Here is a 26,272-nt window from a genome sequence, read left to right as displayed (position 1 = left end):
TTTGTTGGCAAAGTAATGTCTCTGCTTTTGAATATGCTATCTAGGTTGGTCATAACTTTCCTTCCAAGGAGTAAGCGTCTTTTAATTTCATGGCTGCAGTCACCATCTGTAGTGATTTTGGAGCCCCAAAAAAATAAAGTCTGACACTGTTTCCACTGTTTCCCCATCCATTTCCCATGAAGTGATGGGACCGGATGCCATGATCTTCGTTTTCTGAATGTTGAGCTTTAAGACAACTTTTTCACTCTCCACTTTCATTTTCATCAAGAGGCTTTTGAGTTCCTCTTCACTTTTTGCCATAAGGGTGGTGTCATCTGCATATCTGAGGTTATTGATATTTCTCCTGGCAATCTTGATTCCAGCTTGTGTTTCTTCCAGTGTTTTTCATGATGTACTCTGCATATAAGTTAAATAAACAGGGTGACAGTTTTTTATAAAAGAGATGTTAAGTTATAGAGAAATAGGGAAGGATGAGTCAGTGTCTGAAGAAAATTTTTGAGCATTTGGGTTGACATTAGAAACCCTAGAGCCTATACTGTGGATGTTAAGTACAATATTACAAGAAAAAATTAAGAAGAGAGAACTATAATTCTGCTTGTGTTGAGAAGGGAATTACACTGTGCATTTGCAGGAATCTTAAAAAAATTAAATTATTTCCTATTACATAAATATTTTCAGCTCTTTTAGAAATGTCAGATTTTTAAAAATGTGTGAACTCTATGTCCAAACCTGTTACATAGAAACTAAATTAAAGATGGATTATATATTTTTTAATATATTAGCATTTTTTCTTATTTTTATTTTTATTTTATTTTTAACTTATAATATTGTATTGGTTTTGGCATATATCACCAAGAATCCGCCACAGGTATACACGTGTTACCCATCCTGAATCCTCTTCCCTCCTCCCTCCCCGTACCATCCCTCTGGGTCGTCCCAGTGCACCAGCCCCAAGCATCCAGTATCGTGCATTGAACCTGGACTGGCAACTCATTTCATATATGATATTATACATGTTTCAATGCCATTCTCCCAAATCATCCCACCCTCTCCCTCTCCCACAGAGTCCAAAAGACTGTTCTATACATCAGTGTTCTTTTGCTGTCTCATATACAGGGCTATTGTTACCATCTTTCTAAATTCCATATTATATCTAGGGTGTCTCAGGTGATGATAATGATAAAGAATCTGCCTGCCAACGTAGGAGATGCAAGATATGAAGTTTCGATCCCTGGGTTGGAAAGATCCCCTGGAACAGGAAATGACAACTTGCTCCAGTATTCTTGTCTAGAAAATTCCATGGACAGAGGAGCCTGATGGGCTATAATCCATGGGGCCGCAGAGAGCCAGGCGTGACTGAACAACTAAGTACACACATATTTTATCTGTACTTCATTCCTTTCTTTTTTCTCCATTTCTATATTTTTTCTATATATGAAGAGCATCGTGTGCTTAAATCTATGTGAAACAGGCAGGAAAGATGGTAGATGGATAAATAAATCACTGTTTCCTTGTCTATAATCCTTTGGCATTTATTCTATCAAATCATGATTTTTAGCAGTATTCATTTTCTAAATTAAAAACTCATTTTTTTTTTCTTTTCATTTGTTACTAGGTGACAATTTTTAAAAGGAAACTTTGTGAAATCAAGTCTCATTTAATGTTACTTTTCTGAGCCAATGAAGAACTTCTACAAATCAGATTTTAGATTGATTTAACTATTCCCCAGAGTAATCAATTGAAGAGGAACTGATTCAACCTGCCTTTTAAAGAAAGGAAAAAATAGTTACAGTTCTTCTGGTCTGGATTTTTAAAAGTAAATGGTGAAATAGAGTTATAAAAGTTTCTATTTTTTTTCTTTGCCAAAGTGTGCAAAATCGAATCCCTCTTCAGCTGATTTTACATCATCTCTGGAAAACTTGTGTCCATTGTAAAGGCTTTTGCCCCTGTATGATGCTTTATGAGCCCTTCTGCTCCTTTTCTTCAAATCACAATCAAGAGTTAAGTAGATTATTATCTCAACCTGATTCTTGCTATATCTCCAGTCCTTGCACCATTTTGGCTTAGGTTTTAGAACCAAAATGCCAAGATGATCAATCTGTTTATAACACAGATAAAACTCTTGGCTACCTCATGAACCATAGCTTGCCAGGCTTCTTAGTCCATGGAATTCTCTAGGCAAGAATACTGGAGTGGGTTGCCATTTACTTCTCCAGGGCATCTTCCTGACCAGAGACTGAATCCAGGTCTCCTGTGTTGCAGGCAGATTCTTTACCATCTGAGTCACCAGGAAAGCCCATTTACAACACAGAGTAAACCAAAAAATACGGTACAATAAGTATCATACTTTCTTATATGCAACTAAATATAAATAAATTAATTGAGTATCAACCTACATAATTAAAAGCTATATTTAAATTCATATCATATCATATTTAAATTACATAGCATTAGTTTGTATATATCAATAACTATATTCCCATGTTTCTGAATGCATGCTGAATTTAATCATTTGCATTTTATAAGATTTGCATTCATTATAAAGGATTAAGGATACTTTATTTTTTATTCTTGATAAATACTGATCAAGAGAGAGAAACATTATTATCATTCTATTAAGCAAATAAATGTAAGAGGGTAAGCTCTTCACTACTTTCTTCATATAATATTACAAATAATCTTTATTATCTCTTGCAGGTGTCACTATTCGCATTGATTTACAATGTATACATTCTCAAATGAACTGCTTCCTTAAAAATGACTTTTTATGAAAGTCATTTTTGACTTATCAAAATGACTTATCTGAAAACCTTCAGATATCCAAACACTTATAAAATTGTCAGTAGAAGTTTTTGCAAATTTTAATTTCTTTATTTATACCTGTTTTAGGTTATCATTTCAATCTTTGTATGCTTACTTTACTTTCCCCATTAGTTTGAGAAGTCTAGGTTAGCTGGACATTGAAGCTTAGATATTTTTAAGGAAACAGCTGAGAATTCTCTTTTAGTCAGAAATCTTTTGTAGTCATCCCATTCTGAAAGATAAAATTAAGCATTCATGTATAAATTTTTTATTATTAATATAAAACAATAAAGTAGATGGATATAGGAGATGAATAATTTATAATAATTATAGGATCTGGCATGGTTTACAAAAGATGATATAACTTCAATGTTGATTAGTAAATGATAGACATAATAATGCTCTGTAACTAATTAAAAAATCACTATTAGAAGATTGTCATGACTTGGCACTTAATATTAAGTGAACATCTACATGGAATATCTTGCAAACATTTTTGTTAATATGAAAACATAATGAACATATTTGTGATCTTATTTGTTTGTTCATTTTTAATTTGCTTTTAAGTAATAAAGCTTGTCTTCTAAAAATACGAAGACTCATAATGAATATAGAATCAATGAGAACATGCTCCAACTATGCTTCTATTTGGTAGAATACTGAATATCATTAGTCAATACTATCTTTTTGTTTAGTGAAGTTTATATGATTCCATTTAGCTTGCTCTGATTCTACAAGGAAATCAAACCAGTCAGTTCTAAAGGAAATCAACGCTGAATATTCATCAGCAAGACCAATGCTGAAACTGAAGCTCCACCTGATGCGAAGAGCCAACTAATTGAAAAAGCCCCTGATGCTGGGAAAGATTGTAAACAAAAGAATAAGGCAGCAGAAAATGAGATGGTTATAGAGCATCACTGACTCGATGAACATGAATCTGAGCAAACTCTGAGAGACAGTGAAGGACAGGGAAGCCTGGATTGCTGCAGTCCATGGAGTCACACATTCGGACACTGATTTAGCAACTGAACAAAAACAACAATTCTGTCTTACCTGTATCTGATCATGATTGCCACAAAATATGTTTTCTACAGTAATATACAGAAAGTTCTGGGAGAAATATCAATAACCTCAGATATGCAGATGACACCACCCTTATGGCAGAAAGTGAAGAGGAACTTAAGAGCCTCTTGCTGAAAGTGAAAGAGGAGACTGAAAAAGCTGGCTTAAAACTCAACATTCAAAAAACTAAGATTATGGCATTTGGGCCCATCATTTCATGGCAAATAGAAGGGGAAATGATGGAAACAGTGACAAACTTAATTTTCTTGGGCTCCAAAATCACCACAGATGGTGACTACAGCCATGAAATTAAAAGACGCTTGCTCCTTGGAAGAAAAGTTATGGCCAACCTAGACAGTATATTAAAAAGCAGAGACACTGCTTTTCCAACAAAGGTCTGTATAGTCAAAGCTATGGTTTTTCCAGTAGTCGTGTATGGATGTGAGAGTTGGACTATAAAGAACGCTGAGCACTGAAGAATTCATGCTTTTGAACTGTGATGCTGGAGAAGACTCTTAAAAGTCCCTTGGACATCAAGGAGATCCAACCAGTCCATCCTACAGGAAATCAGTCCTGAATATTCATTGGAAGGGCTGATGTTGAAGCTGAAATTCCAATACTTTGGCCACCTGATGTGAAGAGCTGACTCATTGGCAAAGACCCTGATGTTGGGAAAGATTGAAGGCAGGAAGAGAAAGGGGTGAAAGAGATTAAGATGGTTGGATGGCATCACTGACTCAATGGACATGAGTTTGAGCAAGCTCTGGGAGTGATGATGAACAGTGAGGCCTGTTGTGTTGCAGTCCATGGGGTTGTGAGGAGTTGGACACAACTGTGAGACTGAAATGAACTGAACTGAACTGAACTGACAGGAAATCATATCCAAAAAGATTGGAGAAGAGCTGCTGTTAGCAGATCACAAATGTTCTCAGGTCATATGAGACTCCAGCATTGATTTTACTGGTGAAAATAATTAAAGAAACAATAATAGAATGCAAGTAGACTAAACATATATTGAAATGCAACTGTATTACTTAGATTCCTGTATTTGGTTGGTGTAATGTGACATCATTAACAATTTAAATGGAAAGGGGTCAAATTTTAAGAAGAATTTTCAATTTAAGAAAAAATTTAAATGTTCTAAGATAACATAAATGAAATATCACATGGAAGAAGGCAAAATAAAGCAACATATAATTTGAGTATCCAGTTCAAGTGATATATCCAAACAGCTGGTTCAATAGACTAAGATTTAATTCAAAAGAAAGTTATTTGTAAAACTTGTAATCCACTGAAAGATCAATTCAATAAGTAGTCCAGTATTCTACTGTTTAATTGTAATCTGTGTTTGTAATAGTTTCATATGTTGCTGAATTATAGCTATCTACTAGATAAAGGCAAACTAGAGTAAATAAATTCTCATATATTTTTAAGATCTGCTTGCATGAATGAAGCAGTTTATTATATTTTGTATATAGTAAAAATTCCTGATGTTTCTATATATTACTGATGTAATATTTATGTTCTTTCTACTTTAGTTTTATACTATTAGAGTCATTGTTATTTTTTCTTTTAAATTAATTAATTATTTTAATTGGAGATTAATTACAATATTGTGATGGTCTTTGCCATGCATCAGCATGAATCAGCAATGGGTGTACATATGTCCCCCATCCTGAACCCCCTCCCACCTTCCTCTCCACCCCATCCCTCTGGGTTGTCCCAGAGCACCGGCTTTGAGTGCCCTGCTTCATGCATTGAAATTGCACTGGTTACCTATTTTACATATGGTAATATACATGTTTCAATGCTGTTCTCTCAAATCATCCTACCCTCACCTTCTCCCAGAGTTCAAAAGTCTGTTTTTTACAATTGTGTTAGAGTCATTGTAATTTATACTATTGGCATTCATATTCTCATCTTGTGAATGATGAAAATGAGTCTTTAGTAATCCTGTTTACATACAGAGATATGACTAAAATTACTTTGGGTCCATGGTTGCAAGCTGAAATGTCAGATTTAAAACCCAAACAAAATGATGTATGTAGGTATGTATGGTAGGTTTAGTTAGGTTAATTAGTTAAGTTAGTTCTATGAAGTAGATCAGATCAGATCAGATCAGTCGCTCAGTCATGTCTGACTCTTTGGGACCCCATGAATCACAGCATGCCAGGCCTCCCTGTCCATCACCAACTACTGGAGTTCACTCAGACTCACGTCCATCAAGTCAGTGATGCCATCCAGCCATCTCATCCTCTGTTGTCCCCTTCTCCTCCTGCCCCCAATCCCTCCCAGCATCAGGGTCTTTTCCAATGAATCAACTTTTCGCATGAGGTGGCCAAAGTACTGGAGTTTCAGCTTTAGCATCATTCCTTCCAAAGAAATCCCAGGGCTGATCTCCTTCAGAATGGACTGGTTGGATATCCTTGCAGTCCAAGGGACTCTCAAGAGTCCTCTCCAACACCACAGTTCAAAAGCATCAATTCTTTGGCCCTCAGCCTTCTTCACAGTCCAACTCTCACATCCATACATGACCACAGGAAAAACCATAGCCTTGACTAGACGAACCTTTGTTGGCAAAGTAATGTCTCTGCTTTTGAATATGCTATCTAGGTTGGTCATAACTTTCCTTCCAAGGAGTAAGCGTCTTTTAATTTCATGGCTGCAGTCACCATCTGTAGTGATTTTGGAGCCCAGAAAAATAAAGTCTGACACTGTTTCCACTGTTAAATTAAAGAGAGAATTGAGTTATCTGGAAAACATTCCGAATTAATTTGGGAGAATGGGAAAGGCATTTAAATATAATAATTGGAAGTGCTACTCATATTCCTCTCTCTTGTCCTTAGGAGAACTTGTCCTAAGGTACTCAAAGAAAACTGAATCAGGGAAGACCATTTTTTGGATGCAAATAGGTATGCTAAAGTTGGTAAAGGGGGATGAGCCATTTCCTCACCTCAGCTGCTACAAAGAATGGAGGTGAGCTTTTGTGAAAGAAGATGCTGCTGACAAAAGTTAAGTTTGGAATTCAGAAAGCAGCACAGATGACAAAAACAAAAAATCATAAAGGGCTCCGAAGAATGTGTCAAATACACGGGATTCTGCCTGATGAAAGATAAACTGAGTGACCTTAAGAATAAACTAACAACTCTAAACAGAGCCTTACTAAAAAACCAACAGTTCTTTATTAACTGTGATTTTTTTCATTTTCCTTCCTTAAACTATTGAAATGTAAGTGATCAACAGTTATGTATATACATTCATTAAGCACTGAATGACAGAGTATTTTATGAAAATAAATATATAAATAAATATTTTTAGAAATAAAATATAGTTACCAGGTTTTGGGAAATTCAGACACATATTTTATATATATATATATATATATATACACACACACACACATATATATATACAATGCGTATATACAATTTGCTTGTTTGCATGTTAGTTGCTCAGTTCTGTCTGACTCTCTGTGATCCCGTGGACTGTAGCCCACCAGGTTCCCCTGTTCATGGAATTCTCCAGGCGAAAATACTAGAGTGGGTTGCCATTCCCTTCTCCAGGGATCTTCTTGATCCAGGGAGCAAACCCAGGTCTCCTGCATTGCAGGCAGACTGTTTATTGTCTGAGTTGCCAAGGAAGCCCCATACAACATGACTGGATGGAAACAAAATGTGAGTTTAAATGCTGGAAGAATATAGAAAAAATTATTATAAGTAAAATAGTCATAAACATATTACAGGGAGTGAAATTTGAGTAAGACGGTAATGCATATTAGTAAATAACAGACACTGCTAGTTCATGCTCTCTGTGTGCTGGTCACTATTCCAAAAGCTTCACATACATGAACTCATGAAGGCTTCACATCTAGCCTATGAAATAGGCTACAGTCATTGACCCAGTTTTACAGGTGAGGAAATTGAAGCCTATACAAGGCTTTAAGAAGTTCACAGAACTTAAGAAAAACTGGATTTTAAGTAAGATTTTGTCTTTTACTAACAACTTACCTAACATAGTTGTTATGAATATTAAATAAATTTGTATACATAGATGTATACAAATGTATACAAATTATATATGTATATATATAATGTATACAAATGTATACAAAATTAAATAAAATTGTATACATAGACATAACAAGTTCTGATCAAGGATAACATATCAATAGATATTTAATATTTATATTAATTATAATTATTTTCATGTTCTTATTTGTTTGGTCTTGAATAAAGTGTAGTTCTTTGTCAGTCAGAACAGTAATGGGTGCTTAAAAGGATGAGAAGGAAAAGTAGTATGATGGAGCACAGAAAGTATGGTAAGAAATGCAGGGTGGTGAAAATTTGTGAAGAGTCTGAAAAAACTATGCAAATATTTGTATTTATTCCTGTGGTGCATGGGGAGACAATTAAGTGATTTAAATAAAATTATCAGGATTACATCTATGTTTTAAATCATAACCATTGTAGAGGGTGAAGGTGGTAAGACAGAGATTACAGGAAGCTAAATTATTTAAGAAATAATTGAAATACTTTATATGAAAACTGAGTACCTGAAATATAACAATCTTATGAATATGGTATAGTATTATAACAGCAAAAATCAAAACAGTTTTATTCAAATAAGCAGTAAATCCAAAGTTTCTAGCTTGAGTCTTTGACTTGAATGTTGTTGGTATTGTTAAATGAGCAAAAAAACAGTAATGCGAGCCATTTTTCAAGGGAGGAAAAGTTTGATATATTGAAACATCATCACCAAGAGTTCCCCTTGTGAAAATTCTAAGCAGGGTTAGCATTGACAACATTTTTAGAAAACTGGCATAAGAAAGACATAGTTTAAGACACTATTAAATAAAGTAAAAGAAAAACAAAAAAATATCATGAATAAAGAAGAAGCTTATAAACAGGGAAAGGGGAGATAGAAAAAGATCTCTTATGATTACAGAAAAGACATTTACATACCCTTAATAGACATTTAAGTGAAATAGGCAGTCCCGAATGATTTGGAAAATGTTTCTTAAATATAAGATTTCATAGTTATTGCAAAAGGCCATTAAAATTTCTCGGAGTTCTTTAATAGTTAAAACAAAAAAGAGGCAGGTGATGAGACCATATTGATTTCATGATCTGATTAAAAAAAAAAAATGTTCTTCTGAAAAGATAAATAACTTCCTGGAAGTTAATCAAAGGAGCAATATTATCATGTGAGTGCCTGTGCAAACATAATTTAATATCATACCAGATATTGTATTCATTGGAATTTTTTCAGAAAAATAAGCTATGTCTGAATCAAACATCTTACACAGATGTTTGATTAAAGTGAAGTTGATATGTATATGACAAAAATGGAGATGTTCCAAGTCTTATAATAATAGTTTTTAAATGGCTGCTCTTAAGCTACACATTTTTCTTATCATTTTCTCCCTATGACATTATTCTTTCTATATTATTTGGCTTTTGAATGCTTATAATCTTAGAAAATCCTTAAAAACAATCCCCAGAGTGTTTGTACTTTTAAGGAATATCTTAATTCTAACGACTGTAAATAAGTCAAGAAATGATACATGTAATCAATAAATTTATTACTATTTAAATTATTCCTATTTTAATAGTTACTTTTATTAAAAATATAATTTGAATTCTTAATTATACCACTAAAACTTTTTTACTTCCTTGAAAGCCTGAAAATATGTCAGATAAAGTACTTTTTCTCTTCAACAGAGAATTTTCTTTAGTTATGAAATTTTTTTGGCTAAATAGCATATAAAGGGGAAAATTATAACTACTGAGAATTCTTAAGTAGTATATTGATTGATAAAAGGATGAATTTTCATTTGTTGGTGTGTTTTTACAGTAACATTGCTTTATCTTAAACATTTTCTAAATGTTAGAAAAAAGATGTTCATAGGGAGTTTCAAGTAGTATTTTTAGTAATTGGTATAGATATTGTAAAGCTTCTCTGCTTTGAATTTGGTTTATTCAAGCAATGTATAATCCTATAACAAATTTCTTTATCCTATGTATTTTATTTTATATATAATATATATGAATAATATATGATGATTGTACCTATTGAGAATATCAACATGTTATTATGGTAATCTTTTAAAAATCCTTAAATAGGGATGAAAATTCCTGACATACCACCATGTAAAAATACTTTCTTTTTATGTGTGACTAGAAGATGACATTTATCAAAAGATGTAATGCAAGCATCCCTTCAACATTCTGTGAAAGATGAGCTCTAAGGTACCCTTGGAAATTAGAAACATTTTCTAACAAAACACTTAGTGGAAACCTTTTAGATAAAGATATTATTTTGGTTGATAGTGTTAAATTTTTGTATGTAGGTTATGCAGTTTATTGTTTTGCCTTAACTAATGCCAAAAAGAGTTTTAATTTAAATTTCTAAAGCCCATCATTTTTATACAAGGAAGAGAAAAACAAACAAACAAATTAAAAAAGGCAAAGAGGTAAAAAGCTTTTTTTTTTTTTTTTCTTTCCTGAAATGGAAAACTGATAGGACTTGTAAAAAGTTCAGCTTTGAGACCTAATCAATGAGTTCATATTTCAAGACTGGTGTCCAAAACAACTTGCATGATGGAAACACATCTACTTTGAGGAGAGGTTGAATATTGTTTGACAACTGCTTTTGTCAGAAAGGAAAGGGAATATTAATATCCAAGTCTTCAAGAAATTTGGAAAGTTCTGTCTCAGGAAAGAAGCATATCTAAAGGGCTCAGTAAATCCAAAATTATATATGTAAAGAAAAATGATTGATTTCCTTTTAAAATATCTTTCCTCCATTCCCTGAGGTAGTCAATGTCTGTGACAATGTTCATAGCTAGATTTTTTTTTCTTTGTGCACCTTTTCCCAAAGCAATAACAGCAAAACATGTATATGTATGTATATAATAGATATTATGTGTTTATAGGACTTCCCTGTATCTCAAACAGTAAAGAATCTGCCTGCAATGCAGGAGACCAGGGTTTGATCCCTGGATCAGGAAGATCCTCTGGAGAAGAAATGGCAACCCACTCCAGGATTCTTGCCTGGAGAATCCCATGGACAGAGAAGCCTGGTGGGCTACAGTCTATGGGGTCACAAAGAGTTGGACATGACTGAACGAGTAACATATGTATTTATAAGACTGGCTTTCTTTAACAAAAATAGGATGATATTATAAAGATTATTCTGCAATTTACATTTTAAAAAATAGTCTTGTTCTACTTCGGTTCTGTGAATAGAGAACTACTGTAAAGAAAGTACAGAGAGTGTTCCCAAATATCCCACACTCAGTTTCCCCCATTATTAAGATTTTACTTTAGTATGGTACATTTATCATGACTAATGAGCCATAATTGATACATTATTATTAACTGAAATCTACACTTCATTCAGATGTCTTCAGTTTTCCCCTAATGTCTCTTGTCTGTTCCTCGATCCTATCTAGGATACTTCATTACCTCTAGTTCTTGCCTCCTTAACATCTTTTTGGCTGTGAAAGTTTCTCAGACTTACCTTGTTTTCAGCGACATTAACAGTTTTGAGGGTTGTTGCTCAGACATTTTTGTAGACTGTCCCTCCATGAGAATTTTTTTCCCCCCCATGATTGGAGATTTCTGATATACTGTGGTCAGTGTTACAGAGGACAACCTGAGTTGGAGTCCTGGGTCTGCCACTAAGTAATTATTCAACCATGAGCAATGTCCAGTTTTCTACTATTAACATGTAAGAACTGCATTAATATTTTATAACCTGAGAAATATACACACATATGTATGCATATACATATGTACAAATGTGTGAATGTCTATTTGTGTACATATATATATATATATATATATCTATAATTAAAATATAACATCTTTATTTTATTTACTATGAACTCTTCAGAGTTGAGACAACTTTTTTACTCATTTCTGAATCTCTATTCATTAACTAACTTGATTCCTCTCTGGAGAAAATTCTAAATTATTACTATTGAAATAATCTACATTGATGCATTCTTGAGCCTGAAGAAATTAAGATTAAAGCCTCTGGTAAACAAATAATGTTCTAACAGGTTTCTAACCATATCATCTTTAATGTAGAACGGATAACGTAAAGAGTTTGTGTAAAGTCATGAAGGCAGGTATCTAAATATTAGCTGCATTGATGACTGGTGAGGATTGTATGGCAGACAAACTGAGAGATTATATTCAAAGAACTAAGGTATCTCCTAATAGGGTGATTCCAATGAAACAAAGGACTTTGTACTAAGACCTAACACATATTCTCAAAGCAGTATTCACTGTAAACTGTGAACTAGGAGGAACTATTCTCAATTAGTTTCAATTGAATTTGACTAGTATATATTCAATGCTTATGATGTGCTCAGCAAGGCTCTAAGCACCATAAAGGAATCAAATGAACAAAGATAATAGTTTTTTTTCCTAAGCTGATTGAGAAAATAAAAAGAAGCACACTAAAGAAACAGCAATATAAACTATTGTAAGATTAGTGCTCCTATGAATAGTATAGAAAAATAAAACTCTTCCTCCAGAGTGGAACCCCAAAGCCACTATTGTTTTAAGCTGAGTCACATTTCCAGTTATTCACTATAGTCTTACAGGCAACTTTAAGATGTTTAAATGGTGACAATTGGACATTTATAGATAATTCAAGGAATTAAGGGTGGTTACATATTTTATATACCACACATATATTCCTTTTTATTTATGCAACCCAAAACTAAAATGAAGTAATAGATTTTTTAAGAGAAGTACACATTAAATGGTTTTCTTTTCTCAAGAATATACTTATAAAACTCTTTATTTTTTCATAAAGTGCTAGCATAATTAATTATCAAATATAATTTTAAAAGATAAATTTGAACATTCACAAGAAAATTTAAATTTTATCTTTGAAATGATAAAGTAATGATGGTTGGAAAATGTTTCTAATCTCTCACCAGAGAAATTGCCATTTATTAAAAAATTTTCAAACTATGGTGCTTAAATTGAGAAATTTCTGTGCTTCATCCTTATTATATATATTTTTAAATTCTGATTAAAAATAAGAAGAGATGCACCATCACATTTAAAATTATTAAGTAAAAGTTTAAAGTTTATTTGTCATTATGCATCTCTTTTGAACTCAATGAAGTAGATAAATTTAAATACATGAAACTTTGGAATGTATTTTTTCACAAATAAATTGGCATACTTCAACTGCATTTCCAAAGTGTGATTCATTATGTTGCTTTGCTTGGAATTTACACTAATCTTCCGACTGTAGTATTTCTAAGCACTGTGTCATTCTCTGGCCAGCAATGAGTGTCGCTAAGGCAGCACTTCTGTTGTCATGGCAGTGATGGATCATCAGTTCAGTGGAAGACCTGTAATTTGCAAAGTGAATGGCAAGCCACATTGAGAATGCACTGCAGTGGCCTTTTTTAGGTGAGTTGGAAGCCTGGAGTATGACAGTTTTCTCTCTTTAAGTCGTGCTTTATTTTAGTCTTCACAACAGGTTTGAGATTTAGATTCAGAGGGTATAAATGAGATCTTCAGGTTTTGAACTTAAAAAATTCTCCATGTAATAGATCAATAAATATTTTACGTTTTCAAAAGATGCTAAGACTCATGTAATCAGAAGACAGTTTTGTCCTCATCCTTCTTAGACAAACTTTGGCCTCTCCCAATTGAAATCCATTTCACTGTCATTTCCATTTGATCTATCTGGAGGATTGAACAAAAGAAGAAGGAAAAAAATCCATCATAGTATCTTTTAAGAACTAGCATTTATTTTTGTCATTGTTTTTCTTCCATAAGCAGAGCCAATTGTTTTCTAGCGTGGGACTGAGCTCCATTCTGTGACTATTCAGATTTCAAGATGCAGTGCAGATCCTTATGAATTGTCTACTGATCAAACAACCTGACCAAATATCTCCTATTTCAAGGTCTATAGTGTAGCTACTGTTACGTTGCAAAGTGATAAGAGTGCAGGATTCATCACTGTTTTGGTCAGGGGAGTAATTTCATAACAAATATATAGTTCAGTTCAGTTCAGTTGCTCAGTCATTTCTGACTCTTTGCGACCCCATGAATTGCAGCACGTCAGGCCTCCCTGTCCATCACCAACTCCCGGAGTTCACTCAAACTCATGTCCATTGAGTCAGTGATGCCATCCAGCCATCTCATCCTGTCGTCCCCTTCTCCTCCTGCCCCCAATCCCTCCCAGCATCAGGGTCTTTTCCAATGAGTCAACTCTTCACATGAGGTGGCCAAAGTATTGGAGTTTCAGCTTTAGCATCAGTCCTTCAAAAGAACACCCAGGACTGATCTCCTTTAGAATGGACTGGTTGGATCTCCTTGCAGTCCAAGGGACTCTCAAGAGTCTTCTCCAACACCACAGTTCAAAAGCATCAATTCTTCAGTGCTCAGCTTTCTTCATAGTCCAACTCTCACATCCATACATAACCACTGGAAAAACCATAGCCTAGACTAGACGGACCTTTGTTGGGAAAGTAATATCTCTGCTTTTGAATATGCTATCTAGGTTGGTCATAACTTTCCTTCCAAGGAGTAAGTGTCTTTTAATTTCATGGCTGCAATCACCACGTGCAGTGATTTTGGAGCCCAGAAACGTAAAGTCTGACACTGTTTCCGCTGTTTCCCCATCTATTTCCCATGAAGTGATGGGACCGGATGCCATGATCTTCGTTTTGCTTTAAGCCAACTTTTTCACTCTCCTCTTTGACTTTCATCAGGAGGCTTTTTAGTTCCTCTTCACTTTCTGCCATAAGGGTGGTGTCATCTGCATATCTGAGGTTATTGATATTTCTCCTGGCAATCTTGATTCCAGCTTGTGCTTCTTCCAGCCCAGCGTTTCTCAGGATGTACTCTGCATATAAGTTAAATAAACAGGGTGACAATATACAGCCTTGACGTACTCCTTTTCCTATTTGGAACCAGTCTGTTGTTCCATGTCCAGTTCTCACTGTTGCTTCCTGACCTGCATACAAATTTCTCAAGAGGCAGGTCATGTGATCTGGTATTCCCATCTCTTTCAGAATTTTCCAGTTTATTGTGATCCACACAGTCAAAGGCTTTGGCATAGTTAATAAAGCAGAAATAGATGTTTTTCTGGAACTCTATTGCTTTTTCCATTATCCAGCAGATGTTGGCAATTTGATTTCTGGTTCCTCTGCCTTTTCTAAAACTAGCTTGAACATCTGGAAGTTCACGGTTCACATATTGCTGAAGCCTTGCTTGGAGAATTTTGACCATTACTTTATTAGTGTGTGAGATGAATGCCGTTGTGTGGTAGTTTGAGCACTCTTTGGCATTGCTTTTCTTTGGGATTGGAATGATAACTGACCTTTTCCAGTCCTGTGGCCACTGCTGAATTTTCCAAATTTGCTGGCATATAGAGTGTAGCACTTTCACAGCATCATCTTTCAGGATTTGAAATAGCTCAACTGGAATTCCATCACCTCCACTAGCTTTGTTTGTAGTGATGCTTTCTAAGGCCCACTTGACTTCATATTCCAGGATATATGCTGAAGCATCAATTAATTGAAAGTAAAAATGCCATTATTGTTAAATTATAAACTGCTCATGTACCTGTTTGGCTATTTAATTTTCCCATGCTTGCATCTTCCCCAAACTGATGGTGAGTTCCCAGGAGAGAGAAGAAATATTTGTACATCTATGGAAAAAAAAAAAAAAAAACAACAAATTAAATAGCTTATATTTAATGCCTCTTATAGAGCTTACAGAATGTTTTGCATACACAGCAGAATACCTACTGATAGCTGATATGTGGTAAATATTTAGTGATAAAAATAGTCACATATACCACTATTAAAAATCAGCAAACAAAAGAAATCATGTAACACAAAACATTAATTTCAAATTGCTACATTAATTTGCATTGGCAAAACATGATATAGCCTCAAGCAGTTGTTCTGATTTGACAGATGTGTCCCTGATTTGAGTGGAACATTTCTATAAAGTAGGACATGTGAGTACTATTTTAAATTGCTTTGTCATAGACCCTGGAGCAGTCATAAGTTTTAGTTACTCTGTTTCACTAGCTCTAAATGTGAGTAGCAATTCCTGTCATCTGTACAACTTATAATCATGTGATGATCTTAATATACTGAATCCTGCTAGCTAAGACCTTAAGTTTGCCTGCAGTCATTCAGTATGTACAACAGTCCTGTGCCATTTTCTGTTAGGGTCCTCGACTAAAAAGTTAACACAAACACCTACCAGTCATTTATTCATTCAACGAATAAATATTGAGCACCACTGCATGACCTGCTGTGCAAACTAATGACTCTAATATAATTTGAATAGGCATTATATTGTAGGTATATAAAAAGTGTGATAAGTGCACAGGGAAAGTCAGTTCAGTTACTCAGTCCTGTCCTATTCTTTGCGACCCCATGGACTGCAGCATGTCAGGCTTCCCTGTCCATCACCAACTCCCAGAGTTTACTCAAACTCATGCCCATTGAGTCAGTGATGCCATCCAACCATCTCATCCTCTGCCATCCCTTTCTCCTCTTGCCTTCAATCTTTCCCAGCATCAGGGTCTTTTCCAACGAGTCAGTTCTTCGTATCAGACAGCCAAAGAATTGGAGTTTAAGCTTCAGCATCAGTCCTTCCAATGAATATTCAGGATTGACTTCATTTAGGATGGACTGGTTTGAGCTCCTTTCAATCCAAAGGATTCTCAAGAATCTTCTGTAACACCACAGTTCAAAAGCATAAATTCTTTGATGCTCAGCTTTCTTTATAGTCCAACTCTCACATCCATATATGACCACTGGAAAAACCATAGCTTTGACTAGACAGACCTTTGTTGGCAAAGTAATGTCTCTGCCTTTTAGTATGTTGTCTAGGTTGGTCATAGCTTTTCTTCCAAAGAGCAAGCATCTTTTAATTTCATGGCCACAGTCACCATCTGCAGTGATTTTGGAGCCCAGAAAAATAAAGCCTCTCACGGGGAAAGGAGGTACATAATTCTTCTGGGGGAAATTAGTGAGCATACTTTAACTACTGTGTATTCCAATTTCAGAAATGTATTGTAAATGCATTCATGAATGCTTGATTGTAAACTTGTGGAATATAAATTGTGTAATGGCAGAGAAAGGAAAATTCACACCTGATTTAGCATCCTCATGCAAACAATTTGGGAATAGCACTCTCCAGCAGCGTGCCACAGGGTCCTATTCTTGTATCAGTTTCATCATTATTATTTTTATATATGATGGTAAAAGGCAAAATCTGATCATTAAATTTGTAGATGATGCAAGACTGGAGAACATTACAAATGTTATTGGGACAAATATTAGAATTGCCTATAAACATCACCTTCAAAGACTAAAACAATAGGCTGAAATCAACAACATGAAGTTTAAGAGATATAAATATGATGTGCTGCAGTGTTAAAAACTTCAACTCAAAAAAAATATAGGATTGTAAATAACTGGCCTTTCAACATCTACAGCTAACCCATGGTGGGTGAATTAGATAAAGAAAATCTTAATTTGGCCCTAAGTACTGATATATCTCTGAAAAAAAAAATAATCTTTACAGATAATATCTTAGAAGGAATATACTATTTATTCTCTATTCTAATTGTTCATGGTGTATATCTATCAAATTTACTTTTGGTAAGCTACATTTGGAAAACATCTCTGACAATAGAAGAGCACTAGGAAAGATGAAAAGAATGATGGGAAATTATCTAGAAATCATGGTCGCCTCCAGTGAAGTCAATGGTTGGACGGGTTTTAAAACTATGTCAGACAAAGCACAATTAAAGGACATGGGCATTTCTAACAGTAAGAAAATAAGATTAAAGGGAAACATGACAACTGCTTTCAAATATATGAAAAGTTTTATGTTGCAGAGGTGATTTAAGTATTGTTACAAAAGGCAGAGTGAATAGAGATATAAAGGGAATCAAGTGTTGACTAAAATGCTGACTCAATAAAATAAAGTAAATAATTAAAATTTATTTCTAAATTTTAAATGTATAATTTATATAAAATTATATTATATAAAATTAAAAATAAGGGAAAAAATAAATGTTGACTCAATACATGAAATGTATGAGGAGAGAGATTTGTATCTATTTTAGTTAGTGCTCCACCTCAGGTTTTGCAAATAAGTCTGCCCCATGGAAGTAATCCAATAAATATTTTTGAATTACATTAATGAATGGACATGTAATAAAATATAAAAGTCTGACCTGTTGAAAAACAGAATGATGTTTCTCAGTGGGTAGCAGACAAAATAACTGCTAAGCATAGCTAGTTTTAGAAAAGGGCGAAAAAGAAAAAAAAGGCCAAAAAAGAAAAAAAAATCGTAGTAAAGAATGAAAAATAAATGTTTTTTTTAATTTTGTCTTAAAAATAAAATTACCAGAATAGACATTTTACATGACAGTCATCAAATTTAAAACTGTGGAAATTATGAGCTAACTTAGAATGAATCAAGTGATGGTATATTTTGAGTGTGTACGTAATTTTTCTAACAAATTTATAGTAGCATAACATGATATATTTAAATTTATGGATTACTTTGGCAATATGATCATGAAAAAGTTGGTTTCTAACACTGTAGTACACTCTATAAATTACTCCAGTCTCCAATCTCATTCTTTTTGGAAGTATTCAGAATGTTATTATTTTTTTTTAATGTTGCTGCTTTAAAGTTGATTGGTTTTAACTTTCTGATAACCATTTGTGAAAGTTTTCTATGCAATCCAAGCATTTGCCATCATTCATTTTATCTTGTGTGTGTGTGTGTGTGTATGTGAAATCTAACATCTTTTAAAATATTTGTGTTTAATTTTAGATTAAATTTCCAATATATTTCAGTGTGTAATCAAGTTGTACTGTATTTGACAATCAACAAGAAACTTAGTTTAATATAGAAATCAATGTTATGCTGGACATAGTAGTTTAGGGACAATTTTATAAGTGATTATATGTCATTAGTACATTTTATGATGCTTTTACTTATGATCACTTTTACTTCATTGTGAAACTTTAGATCAAAGGGATCCAAGTATTATTTGTAGAGGGACAATCTTCTCTACTAAAAATAAGAGTTAATTAATTATTATTCAGGAGGAAATATCTATTTTAAGTGGGAAATTTCACCTAATAATATAGTACCAGGGGAGTTTGGTTTATGTCACTAAATGCATTAATTTAGAGTCATCCAAATATTTCTATTATACTAGATTTAATTTTCTGGTTGACTATTTTGATATGCTGATTCTAATATGGAATGTATTAATTAGCCCTTTCAAATTTATGTTATTCAACATTTTGGACAAGTTTGATGGAAGGCACAAACTTAGAGACTCCACTTAGAAACTTTCTCATTAACTCATCTCAATGTACATTTAAAATCACCTAGTTGTACAATCAGTATTTTGACCCATCTCTAAAACCTCCTCAAAATGTTTTACTGCAGAGATTTTTGTCAGTGTCTGTGTGTGCAGGCTCAAGCACTTCAGTCGTATCTGACTCTTCACAACCCTATGGCCTTAGCCCGCCAGGCTCTCTGCCCATGGTATTCTTCAGGCAAGAATACTGGGGCAGGTTGCTGTTTCCTCCTCCAGGGGATCTTCCTGACATACCATTTGATAAAACCCAGGTTCACTGACCGAAAATATTGCTATTAAATGTAGGATTTTTAAAGAAAAAGGGCGAGATGGGTTCTTTTCTGTGTCAATATATGTTGCTAGCTAATAGTCATCTTTTTACATCTAGAGAGTTACAAACAAGTTGTTGAAACCTCTGTACCTGAAATTTTAGTTTTTTGCAAGTAGGAACATTTGACAGCTTTCAACCATCTGGTGACTCTTATTCTCCTAGGTTTAACAAATAATGCCCATAGTGGTTCTGTGGCACTTCTGCAAATAATCCCAGTTCTTTGCTATGAAACATATCTGGGTTTATTGATTTGAAATCATATAGATTCTCTCTTCATTTTCTCAAATCTATTCTTTTTAACAATCTCTTCTATGCTTTGCACATCTTTTTTGACCAAAAATGGAATTTAAGTATGAATCAGAAGCTCTGATTTAGCTTATATATTCCAGTTGGGCCATCTGTATCAAATGTAGGCAGATCATATGCTTAGTTTTTGTGTTAATAGACCTCCCCCAAAACACCTTTTTTTTCCTTATATTGTTTTACAGAAGCCTAATCTGGTTCTGGACAAGTTGCTTCTCCCCCACCCCACCCACTTCTTTCAGGTGAGCCTTCTGGTTTCTTAAGAAAAAAACCCAAGATGATATAAAATACAGCATCTTGCATGTAGCATATACTTGGTGGTGGCGGTTTAGTCACCAAGTTGTGTCCGACTCTTGTGATCCCGTGCGCTGTAGCCCGTCAGGCTCCTCTGTCCATGGGATTCTCCAGGCAAGAATAATGGAAATATACCTGGTAGGTGTTAGCAGAAAGAAAAAGTGAATTAAAGAATATGTTACAGAGTGATTTGTTGAAGATAAACGCTAATAAGTATAGACAGATAGTCATCTTTATCCCATATTAAAAATGGGACAGCGGCGAGGACAGCCGCCATTCTTCTTCATTATAACGACCCTGTAGCTTCTTAGTGAGATGGACACTAATGGGTAATTATCTCAGGGAATAAGAAATCAGAAATAATTAGGGAAAAAAGCTTCAAGCTCCTTCCAAGGTGTGGATTCTTCTCTGATTTGCATGTTTTTTGTTTGTTCCTTTACTTCAATTCTTATATTGAGGGCATGAATCCACTCACCGGAGTGAGCCCCTGAGAACCTAAGAAACAAGATGGTGATATTTTCAGCTTGGAGGGAACTATAGTGGTTTCCTAAACTCTCTGTTTATTTCCTTGAGCTGTACTTCGGAACATTTATGTCTTTTGCTATTGTTCCTGCTGACATTTTACATATATGGCAATAATATTATTAACAGAAGTAGCTATCATTTGGCATATCTACATTTCAGACATCAGGACTATCTCTAATAGCTGTAACCTATATACAGTATGCTTAATAATATTATCTTCATTTTACAAATTAAAAAATTAAGATTAGAGAGTGAAGTGTCAAGACAATATTTCCCACTTATGAAATGCCAGAATCAGGATTCTAATCAGATTCTTTTGTTTTGCAAACCAGTGTTTCTTCCACTTTATCTTATCACTCCTATTAGCCTTCCAAGGTAAATTTGAAATACCTATGGCTGATTCATGTTGAGGTTTGACAGAAAACAACAAAATTCCATAAAGTAATTATCCTTCAATAAAAAATAAATTTAAAAAACAACTATCCTACAATATAAAATAAACATTTTCAAAAAAAAAAAAAAAAGACTTGGAATAACCCTGGGTACATTTTGGAAGCAAAAACAAGTTTTCCCTGTGATTCCATACCTTTTCACATATTTTCTAAGACTTGTTATCTGAGAACTGAATTTAATTCTTCGCGTCTCTCAGGAAATTTGCTGATACTTTACACAGTTCACTGTATGTTGGAATTAATATGTCTCTTTTGTGGATTATCAGGACATTCCCATTTGAAAAAGACATACCGTTAAACATTTTATTTATTACTTTTGGCAGTCAGATCTTTAGCCAACTGCCTGTGCTGTCTCTCTGTTTCATTTTTAGTCTGACAGAAAGGACAATGGGGTGCCTGGGCAAGCTCCCACATTCCAGGATTCTGTTCTGCATACAGCTTTTCTGCTGCCATTTTGAAGAAAGAAAGGGACCTATGACAATAGTTATGACAGCAGGCGTAAGTTTTTATGTGGTGCCAGCCCTTTTCTTTTTGTAGAGGTAAGCAATATCTAAAGTTGATGCTAAAAAACGCAAAGAATATCATGCCAATAATTGCTTCTGCTCTTCTGTAAAGGCAGCTTTATAGAATTAGACTGAATATACCAAATGCATTTTATTTAGAAAAGAGTATTTGCATTTACAACAAATTAAGTGAAAATATTATATCAAATCAGATAGAGAATATAGTTAAAAGTATTAGTAATTACCTGTAACTTCATTCTCAGTGTATCTTTTCCTTATTGGTGGCAATAGAATTTAAGATTCCATTTCTATCAATTCAGTAATCATTTTTAGGACATTCTAAGTAAAAGTCCACCCCACTCCAGTACTCTTGCCTGGAAAATCCCATGGACGGAGGAGCCTGTAGGCTGCAGACCATGGGGTGCAGAGTCGGACACGACTGAGCGACTTCACTTTCACTTTTCCCTTTCATGCATTGGAGAAGGAAATGGCACCCCAGTCCAGTGTTCTTGCCTGGAGAATCCCAGGGATGGGGGAGCCTGGTGGGCCGCCGTCTATGGGGTTTCACAGAGTTGGACACGACTGAAGCGACTTGGCAGCAGCAAGTAAAAGTCACTGTGCTGGCAGCTGTAAGAATTAAGATTCTGATGGTGATACAGCTTCCTCTCAAATGAGGACTGAGTTTACATTCTAGAATAGAACTTGGGAGCTACTTCATGTGAGCTGCTCATTTGCTTCAGTCATGTCTGACTCTTTGTGACCCTATGGACTACAGCCCACCAGGCTCCTCTGTCCATGGGATTCTCTAGACAAGAATACCAGAGTGGGTTGTCATTTCTTCTTCCAGGGGATCTTCCCGACAGGGATCCAACCAGCATCTCTTATGTCTGTTGCATTGGCAGGTGGGTTCTTTACCTTTGAGCCACTAGGGAAGCCCTGATCTACAGATTAAAGATTCTTAAAAAGTTGCTGCAGTTAACACTTTTTGTGCCATGTTTTCCCAGGGTCTATAGATATATTTTGATAATGTGAGTGAGAGATATTTAAGAAACGAATGAAGCATGAGAGGTAACTGAAAACTTCTAAGTTTCCTAAAAAAAGATGTCATAGGTAGGCAAGGTCATGGTCATGGTAACTTAGATTGTCCAGAATGATCTCCCTCTGAAAAAGGGTCCAAAAGTCAAGCCTGAATCCAATGAGATTTTTGATGCCTTTTAAAAAAGAATAGAAGATCAGCAGGTGTGGTGTGTTTTGAGTGCAAAACAGAGCTGATTTTGACTGTCAGTGACAAATTTACATTTCACTATAGCCACTGGCTTCAAACTTTTCATATAAAAATATTGTATATAAATTTTTCTAGAAAATAATTCCAATTTGAATTTAATCTATCTTTATTCATGTAGCATGGCCACTATTTTCTTTTGGAAATAATAATGAATGAGTAAGAAGTGTTATGGTTGTGAGAAATAAAATGGAAAGCAAAACCGAACACTTTTTTTAAAAGTGTTTTAGCTTATTTATTTTTTAATTAATTAATTTATTTTAATTGAAGGCTAATTACTTTATAATATTGTGGCTTTGCCATACATTGACATGAATCAGCCATGGGTGTACATGTGTTCCCCATCCTGAACCCCACTCCCATCTCCTTCCCCATCCTCTCCCTCTGGGTCATCCCAGTGGACCAGCCCTGAGCACCCTGTCTCATGTACTGAACCTGGACTGGTGATCTATTTCACGTATGGTAATATATTTGTTTCCGTGCTATTCTCTCAGATCTGCCCACCCTCACCTTCTCTCATAGAGTCCAAAAGTTTGTTCTTTACATCTGTGTCTCTTTTGCTGTCTCGCATACAGGGTTATCATTACCATCTTTCTAAATTCCATATATATATATATATATATATATATATATATATGTATTGATGTTTTTCTTTCTGACTTACTTCACTCTGTATAATAGGCTCCAGTTTCATCCACCTCATTAGAACTGATTCAAATGCATTCTTTTTAATAGCTAAGTAATATTCCATTGTGTATATGTACCACAGCTTTCTTATCCATTCATCTGCTGATGGACATCTAGGTTGCTTCCATATCCTGGCTGTTATAAACAGTGCTGCGATGAACATTGGGGTACACATGTCTCTTTCAATTCTTGTTTCCTCCGTATATATGCCCAGTAGTGGGATTGCTGGGTCATATGGCAGTTCTATTTCCAGTTTTTAAAGGAATCTCCACACCGTTCTCCATAGTGGCTGTACTAGTTTGCATTCCCACCAACAGTGTAAGAGGGTTCCCTTTTCTCCTCAACCTCTCCAGCATTTATTGTTTGTAGACTTTTTGATAGCAGCCATTCTGACTGGTGTGAGATGGTACCTCATTGTGGTTTTGATTTGCATTTCTCTGATAATGAGTGATGTTGAGCATCTTTTCATGTGTGTGTTAGCCATCTGTATGTCTTCTTTGGAGAAATGTCTGTTTAGTTCTTTGGAAACCGGGCACTTTTTAAATTAGATAATGTGAATTAAAAGCAGTAATTGTTTAGAAAATAAAAGGAAATAAATAAGTCCTTGGGATTTTATGTACAGCATGATGACTCTGGTTAATAATATTTTATTGTATATTTGAAAGTTACAAAGAGAGTCAATCTTAAAAGTTCTCATCACCAAGAAAAAAAATTGTGACTACGTGAAGTGATAGATATTAACTGAACTTATTGTGAAACAATAATTTCAAAACACATATATATATAAAACCATTATGTCATACACCTAAAACTGATATGCATATATATCAGTTATACCTCAGTTGTATCAATTATATATCAATCACTAAAAAAACAATAAAAGGACAGAGATAGTAAATTTAAAATGTCATTAAACAGCATTTATTTAGGACATTTGTGCAATGATTTGCAATGTTTAATATAAAGTGAAATGCTTTATTGAATAGTATTCTTTCAGAATACTAATATGCCATGTACATGGTAGAACTTGAAGGGATATAGTAAATAACATCCTTTATCTTGCCAATGTTTAGAACAAAATCAGAGCTGGACATATAAATCAGATAAATTCATTCATTCACTCAACAAACACTTTTTCTGACTCACTTAAACTTGGTACTCTTTATGAAAACTGGTGACAAAGCAGGGAATGAAATAACAATAGCATACACTCACGGAACCTGTCGTCCACAGAGGGACACTGAGGGCAAATGTGGGAGAAACAGAGATGCACTTCTCAAAGCCTACTTCAAGCCAGGACAGGTTGCACATGGCCAGCTATCAGAATTGCTGCTAGATACCAGTACCAAGAATTGGCTTGTTCAGGCCTGGGTGTGCTTCTGCGTTGGAACCAAAGTCACACTCTACAGAAGACACAGCATCCATGACTGAGCAAAGGCCTAGCCATTTCTGCCTAATGTGTAAGCCACTTGGGATTTGCAGACATGATCTCTAGTCTGCAGCATACTGAATGTGCCCCTCCTGTTCAACTTTGCACATTCATGTTTTTCAAAAGTATTATCCCTTCTACCCAAATGTGCTGTACTCCTAATTCAGTGATATTCTCCTTTCCTGAAAAGCTGTCACAGATATTGGTAAACAGTTGAAGATAAAACATTTTATTGTTACAAGGAATAAAGCTTACTGGTGAATGCAGATTTAGGACTGGGACTAAAGGGGCTGCCTTACATTTACCTGTGAAGCACAGAGCCTTATTTACTCACACAGCCTCTTTCTGAAGTCCGGAGAATACACAACAGTAAGAAGACTAGAAAAATAAACATACCCTACATTCATCATCCAGATAGTTCGCTTTTTCCACATGGATGAGTGAGTAAGGAATGGGGAGAGATGACTTGCCAGCCCAGATGCAATCTATCCACAAAGAAGCATGATGTCAGGGGAGAGGACATGCTTATTCATGGACCCATTGGTATTATCATTCCCATTTCAACAGTATTAAGAAAAACAAAGTTCAGAAATATTGACTCATTTGCCAAAGATACAATTTTATACAATAAGAAGTAAAATTTGGACAAGGATATCCAGCCAAACTTATTCTAAGTATTTGAATGCTTTCTATGCAAGGAATACAGTAGTGAGCAAAATGAGTCAGAACTTTTGCCCTTAAGTATTTCATGGGAAATAGATGGGGAAACAGTGGAAACAGTGTCAGACTTTATTTTTCTGGGCTCCAAAATCACTACAGATGGTGACTGCAGCCATGAAATTAAAAGACGCTTACTCCTTGGAAGGAAAGTTATGACCAACCTAGATAGCATATTCAAAAGCAGAGACATTACTTTGCCAACAAAGGTTCGTCTAGTCAAGGCTATGGTTTTTCCTGTGGTCATGTATGGATGTGAGAGTTGGACTGTGAAGAAGGCTGAGCACTGAAGAATTGATGCTTTTGAACTGTGGTGTTGGAGAAGACTCTTGAGAGTCCCTTGGACTGCAAGGAGATCCAACCAGTCCATTCGGAAGGAGATCAGCCCTGGGATTTCTTTGGAAGGAATGAGGCTAAAGCTGAAACTCCAGTACTTTGGCCACCTCATGGGAAGAGTTGACTCATTGGAAAAGACTCTGATGCTGGGAGGGA

The sequence above is a fragment of the Bos taurus genome, chromosome 12 (genome assembly GCF_002263795.3).
Source record: "Bos taurus isolate L1 Dominette 01449 registration number 42190680 breed Hereford chromosome 12, ARS-UCD2.0, whole genome shotgun sequence".
NCBI classification, from domain to species: Eukaryota; Metazoa; Chordata; class Mammalia; order Artiodactyla; family Bovidae; genus Bos; species Bos taurus.
The sequence above is the reverse complement of the archived record's forward strand: the minus strand, read 5'-3'. Positions refer to the sequence as shown.